Genomic DNA, 7,468 nt, shown 5'->3' with positions numbered 1-7,468 from the left:
ACGATAAATATTTTCCTATCTCGCTGCTCTTGGCGGTGAAAAGTTTTGACTACCGTATTCGCCGGGGTCGCCCACAGTCGCGTTGGCTGACCATCGCGCTAACCGGTGCCAAAAAGGATACCGATGCAACCGTTTGGCAAAGGGCTGGACAAAAACTTTTTCCTTTCCGGCTGCTACGGTGTGGAGATGGTATACGAAAAATAAACCTCTCCACAACATGCATGGTGACGCGTCGCTGAACAGGTTTCCCAACGTTTGCACTGTTGAATGGTTGAAATGGTGACGGTGGTGGTGGTAGTGTTGGTAGAAAGTGGTCGTGAAAATTAATGTACTGTGCTCGCAAACAGACTTTTGGGTTGTTGCAAAATGGCGCACAGCACATTCTACCCGAAGGCAAGCACAAGTTGCGCTCGGGTCAGCAGAACCGGTATGTGATGATTATTGCTTTAACGGTTATTTTATGCAAAGTTTGGCGAGGAAAGGCAGTTTGCGAAGACAAATTGAAGAATAATATGAGTATTGTTACCTGTTTCCTGTTTCCGTTCAAAGTGAATCAAATTTATTCTGTGGTTTACATTTGTTGTGACATATGCAAATGATACAGTGATAAGTTTAAATGAATATTTTGTTTCGTCTTTATTATGATTGGTTTCCTTTCTATAATTGTCAAACGAATAAACAAAGGGGAAAATAAATAAATATAATTAAGTAGCACAACATGTATAAGTAAAACAAATTGATTTATTTATTATTGCTGAAGCCCCGCTAACAATTAAGATACAACGCATTGTAAACAATCGCAAAATTAGGTCAATTTGTCAATTTCAATCGCAATAAAAATCGCAATCTTCTGATTGCTCCCGATGTTCCATGGAGCACCTTCAATGAACGGATGGCTTGCCGTATTTTTCATGTAATTAAATCAACCACCGGATGCTTTTTCCCATTGTGCCGTATCATTTTGCAATACATCTTCCATGTGCCCCGTCAAGAAAACATTAATTAAAGTGTTTTGCTTTGCATCCGATGCGAGACGCGCTGCAAACCGAGCGTGCAATTGATTCCGTTTGCCGATCGTTTAAGTGCAGATGAGATTGCTCTTGTGCGGCCCCACCGAGGGTCGAGCGCCCGGGCTCCAGACAAATGAATAATTCATCATACGTTGTCAACCTCACTGTCTTCACTTTATTCGAGCAGGAGGGAGGTGGAGAGTTTTCCGGAAGCGATCGTTATTGAATAAATCAGCGCACTGAGCCAGGCAGCGCATTGTTTTCCATGAAGAACAATTAACAGAACCGTTCCGTATTGCAATTGGAAATGTGTTTTGATCGGTATGAAACTAACCACCATTCGCCATTGCTGACAACTGCAATCGTACGGTTGATGGTTGCATTTTCGATTACATTTTCTCGACATGGTGTGCTCTGAACGCATTGCAGCATATTTCCCCGAACGGAATGGAATTGTGCGGAAATATTTCCCGTGAGACCAACTGGCAGAATGAGCCGCAACCCAGGCCGCCACAAACATACCATTGACGTAAATTAACCGAATCCAACCATGAACTGGCTGAGAAATTCATTCGCCACGGCGTGGTTCAACCGTCAGTTAAACATATGCACACACTACACAGAACCCTTAATCTTACCTCGCATCTTACGATGCATCGCGTGTAGCAAATGACAACGTATTACTATCAGCAAGCCGCAACAGCGCGACACTCGGCGGGACAGGGTAGACCAGGGCCAGTAAAGATCATCGATTAACGCGGCCCGATAGATCGTTAGTGGACCGTTCTCCCGCCGGTAGTGATGGGTCTGGCGAATGAGTGTAATTTCGCAGGTCGGTAATGATGTGCCGCTCGGTACCGATACATACCCTCACGTGTGACGATGTTCCCGGAACCGCCAAGAACCGCTCCGGCTCACCATGAATGATTAGTTACAGACAACCGGGTGCAAGGGTGTTCACCGGAACCATCCTCGCCCGGGGAGGCTGGTGTTTTGGGTTGGCAATCTAATTATCTCATCTCAGCGTCAATCTAAACGTGCGGGATTGATGCGCGTTACAGATGCATGAAGTGATCGACACTGGTGGCAAGTGATAGCCATTAGCATGAATTAATTCAATCTTACATCAATAATTTACCCGGCGAGGACGGCTGGGACGAGGTTGATCCAGTTACCAGAGTTTTGTGTGTGTGTGTGTTTGTGTGTCTTGGGTGTTTTTTTCTTGGTAATGCAAAAACATTGTTTCAGTGCATTTGATTGATCGAATTAGCATTGGAAAGCTCTAATTAAAGGTGATTTGGGTTAATTTAATAGCTAGGCTTTGATAGCCCTTTACTGATTACTTAACTCATTGCTTGCAAATTTTTTGTGTTTTATTACGTATAATGAAATAAAAAATAATCTAAACTTAATTCTGTATATATGAAAACAACTTGTGATAATTATGAAATTTCTTACATCAATCAAGAAATAACTATGTTGATGGGATAATATTATATTTTACAGGGTAACGCTCTTTCTTTCTTCTAAAATTAAAAAAATTTAAATCCATCATCTGTAGAACATTTTGGGGAAGTTTTTGTTCGTCTTATCCTAATTAACTTTCTTTTCCATTTATTTATACCAATTTACCTTTCCCTACACTAGCCACATTATGCAATTTCATAACTTGTTCATAATTTTTTGTCGTCTTTTTTCCATTGAACATGTATGAAATTATGCAAATAATACACCTTTACGTGGGCAACATCTTAAGTGATTGTGTTTCACGTCAACTTCATCATACCAATGTCATTCGTGCACCGTATTCGTACCAAGAACCAAGACCGCCAAGCGATAATCTTCAGATTTCCCTCGAGTTTTGCAGTTGCCTTTGCCATGGCAGGTAATAGATGGTGTCCTTCACGAGTACTATTTCTCATGCGGGGTGGTTCACTTTTCGCTCTTTTCGGGAAGTCTTAATATAAAGTGCCAACAACCATACGTGGTAGCAGAGTGGTTGGCAAAGAGTCTGAGCGTTTGATGTGTGTCATGACGTAAGATTTTTCCATTACGATATTATCGTTTTTGTTTTTTGGTTTTGATGATGGCGATGAAATATTGTTGAAACAGAGCAAAGAAACGTACGAGGTGTTGGGCATACATACATCAAACTACAAGCAAACTTCTCTGATCGTAAACTCGCTATGCATATTTAGTTTTCCCTACATGACTAGCAAATAATGATTTATTTATTTACTGTTGCATTGTACACTTGTTTGAAACGTTACATTTTAACGAGTGATTTACGGATATTGCTTCAGTATAAATACAACTGGTGGCAAAAGATCACAGATACACGAATGGTATTACTCACTTTTCCCAGCATCCCAGCATGGGCGGTGCCGAAGGTCGGAGACTCATCTATCATTGCATCCAGACGTTCTTTCACTCGTTCAGAAAACTGGGTCATAAAACATATTTACACAATATTTACGAGTTGCTCTCGTTTCCGATCGTAAAAACCGGCGCATACACGATCGACAGTACGTGCGAGCGAAAACGGTATTCAAGATCGATCGACGGGTAGCTCCTTCCGCTTTGAAATTCTTCGTGGGAGATTCAATCTCACCTTGGTGTTAGTAAACATGTATCGCAATATCTCTTAACATGCCGTAACCTTTAATTTTATCCTTCCTAAAATACGGCAACAAAATGACAACAATACGAGCCTTGGACCGAATCAATTGCCCTGAGCGTTCGAACATTTTATGGATTATTTAAGCAATCGGTGTCTTCCCGATGGGAGTCGTACACGTGTCGTACATGGTGTGAAGAAAGCAGTACATCACAACCGCACGGCGCAAGTATCATCATAAATTCCTGGCAATTTGTTCGAACAGACTGCAATCTTAGGTGTTTATGGGCGTTGCCTGGGGTGTCCTAATGACTTCGTCAATAGGCTGGGCTGTGGGAGTTATTAAAATTTTATTACACACAAAGCACCGCTAGCAGGTGGATCGACAACCGTGACAGCTATTTGGAATAGACGAAAAACCTTTATTAATCCCATTCGTTGGAAATGCTCCAACATGCCATAACTTGTCATAACAATAAATTAACATAAACCGAAAGAAAAACTCTCTCAGCGTCTGCCATATTCCCTATCTAATCAAATGCCAACAAGTTCTCCAAAAAACCCCTAAATTCATTCCCATGCAAATGTCGACTATTGATCGTGGTACGCACGAGCTTCGGGGAGGAAAAAGAGAAAATGTTTCGGAAGCATTTTACTCTGTGCATACGAAAAAAAAAGTGTCACGCATCCATCGCAGGCAAAGTGGAGCCGACCCGATTCATCGATTTCTTCGTCTTTGACCGTCCCAAACCGTGTGCCCGTACGGTTCCGGCTGAATACCAAATGAATATCTAAATCTCAAACCCCTTAGGCCGGCCTGTCTGCAACCGTCATACAATCTGTCAATCAGCACCGCTCAAGTTGAAGGGGAACATTTTGTTTTTGCACTTTTTTTTACCACCCCACATACACATTCACTGATTCGCTGGGAGCGAAGTAGTGAAATGCCAGAAAAGCAAATAACACATCCAGCTGGAATCATTCGTCGAACTGACTGGCATTTCTTTTCCACTGTTCTCATTGCTCATGGGACAGCCAAAAAAGATGCTTATCAATCACTATTTTACACCCAGTTCAAAAAGATGCTGTGATGCTGTTCGGCTGTACGGCAGGCAGCATATCTTTTCTGTCCACGGCTGCCATTGGGAGTAGTTCTAAAAGCTAAAAAGGATACGTAATGTGTGAAACCATTTCAGTGGATAAATAAAGTTGACGTGGACGGGTTTTTTCCCCGCTATTGTGCGGTTTTTCTCTTCTTCTGGACAGTGGTTCGATGCATGGTCTCGAGAAGATTCAACTTGTTTATAATGCAATTTACAATCGGTCGTAATTCGCTCACAGTGTGCAACCAGGACGTGCATAAATTACGTCAAAGAAGGATGCAATTTAATGCCTTCTAACATTTCGTTCTCAATTTTACTGCTGACTCCACTAGGGGGAGATGCACAAAAAAAGGCTAAACGAGATTACACCATCCCCTATATTGCTGCTCGCGGGGATCACTTTCGCGACGGGCATGAAATTGTGCTCCGTCCCATCTCCCACGGTGGAGGATTAATTTGTATCGTGTTTGCGTACTTGCAGCGGCCTTCTAATGGTCAGGGTTTGAAGGTTTTCTTGAGCGATTTGCGTACGCGGCTTTCAAGTGCGCTTGCAATGAAGTCGGATCTATTTTCATCCGCTCAATTACCGCGGTTTTGGGGAATCCGAACTGAGATAGCATCGGAAAACTTATCACGGACGGATGGTAATCGTTTTTTTCGGGGTGAGGAGGGACGAGCGCCAGTGCATTATATTTCGAGTGCATTCTTGATTACGGATGCATTAGTGGTTTGTAGTAGATTGGCTCAGTGCCGATGCAATTGTATACTTTCAAGGTTTTTAGTTCCTCGTCTAGAGTAGACATGATTTCTCATCTGTTCATTGTAGATTAATCTACGGATCATTAAAAATCTCATAATCTATTTGTTATTTAATTTTAATTTTAATTCTTAAATATAAAAAATATACTACTATTTAACATTTAGAAACAATGTATTAACATTCCTGCTACTTTGTCTATTTTCTTTTCCTTTCATTTATCTTATTAAATTTAACATCTTCCATTTCCCATCTTGTTTTGTAATGCTTAAATTATTGGATGAATAACAGCGCACGGTTCGTTGAAGCAAACGCCAACGAGCATGACAAGTGTATTACAAGCTGGGAAATGATTTTATTTGGCTAACTGCCAACAGATTCAACGCACTTGTTAAACGTGTTCAACTTTCCACATCTGGATAGGCCCATTAGTTTAGCTGTAGTTGCCGTATGTGATCGTTAGATGAGCATCTTCGGCGCATTTTAAGGTGGCAGTACACTGTGGCAGCCCGGAGACAAATAAATAGATGATTATGGTATATTTGTTAAATATAACTTTGAATGGATGGCAAACCATAGAAAGCATTAATTGGTTGCTTAGATTGGATTACTTTCATTTGCTACATTAAATTCAGCGTGACACTTTTGACAGTAACCTTCTGATTGGCGGGCAGTATAGAGATCGTTAATAGTTTAGAAACATTCACAACCCCCCAAAATAGTTAGTTTTTTATATTTCAAGTAGTTTTTATGTCATCATAAATAGGGCATTTCAATTATGTTGAAACCCCAAAAAGTGAAAGCGAATATTTTGAAAAAGAAATTTACACAGTAAACTACCCCCTTAATCAAATTTAACATTCCGTACGGTAAATTGAAGAAACCATCAGTAAAATTTCTCGCAAACCCCTAACCACACGAACGTGGTTTTATTCTTTTTCATGATTTATGTGACGGTTTGATGAAGGATTCTGCTTCAAACCACACCACATTGCAATGCATGCAGCGAAACTGCGCTAAACCATCTATCAATTAGATCGGACACCTCGGAGTGTTGAAGCAAAACGGATAGAACGGAACCGCAACAGCTGACAGTGCGATCCCACACGGCAGCTTGAGCTCTTTACGATTTTAGCAAAGATGCTCTCGAGCTGGCTCTTTGCCTTCCACTGCGTAAATAAAGACATCGGACCGTTGGGTTTTAGAACGGTTAGGTGTGCTTTTGTGGTTCTTCCAACGTAACAATAAAACAAGCCACAGTTTCCCGCAACGATTACCAGACACAAACAAGCAAGCAGCGCGGCACGCTGTGGACGAATAATTGCAACCATAAAAAATATTTACAAAAACCTCTTGCATCCCATGCCAGCGCATTTCATTCATCGAATCGTAAAATTTAGCTTCGGATTTTTATTTGCAATCGTGAGATACAGTAAACAGATGATTTTTGGTCCCACTTTGAACGCCGTACGGGCCGAATGTTTACGATTAAACACTCCGAACCACCACGCTCTTGGTGGACTATCGTTTGTGCATCCTCTAGCGCGTGGTAGCCTGTCGACTGCACTTTAGATTTGTAAGTTTATTGCCCCGTTGGTCCAACGGGTGAACGGGTTTGTTGTTTGGGTTTTGTGATTCAGGAAGCGTGCTTGGTACACATTTTGCAGCTGCTAATTTTTCCGGGCTTAGCCATAAATATTTATGGGATGATATTCAGAATGTAAACAAAAAATCTTGAATAGAAACAGGAAAACTTTCTGATTTTCCTGAACTGATTGCTTTAAAAAGAATATGGATTATAAACTTTTTAGATAAAAAGTTAAGCTGAAATTAGTAATTGCCAGTAAGTACATGACGGCCATTTTTTCTAGTTTTACAGCTCTACTTTAGTCTAGTCTAACATCTAGTCTCTTTCTCTCTTAATCAACTATTTGAAGGACTCCTATTACGATCGTACGATAAAGCATTGATGAAGATGAGA

The sequence above is a fragment of the Anopheles moucheti genome, chromosome 3 (genome assembly GCF_943734755.1).
Source record: "Anopheles moucheti chromosome 3, idAnoMoucSN_F20_07, whole genome shotgun sequence".
Lineage (NCBI taxonomy): Eukaryota > Metazoa > Arthropoda > Insecta > Diptera > Culicidae > Anopheles > Anopheles moucheti.
The sequence above is the reverse complement of the archived record's forward strand: the minus strand, read 5'-3'. Positions refer to the sequence as shown.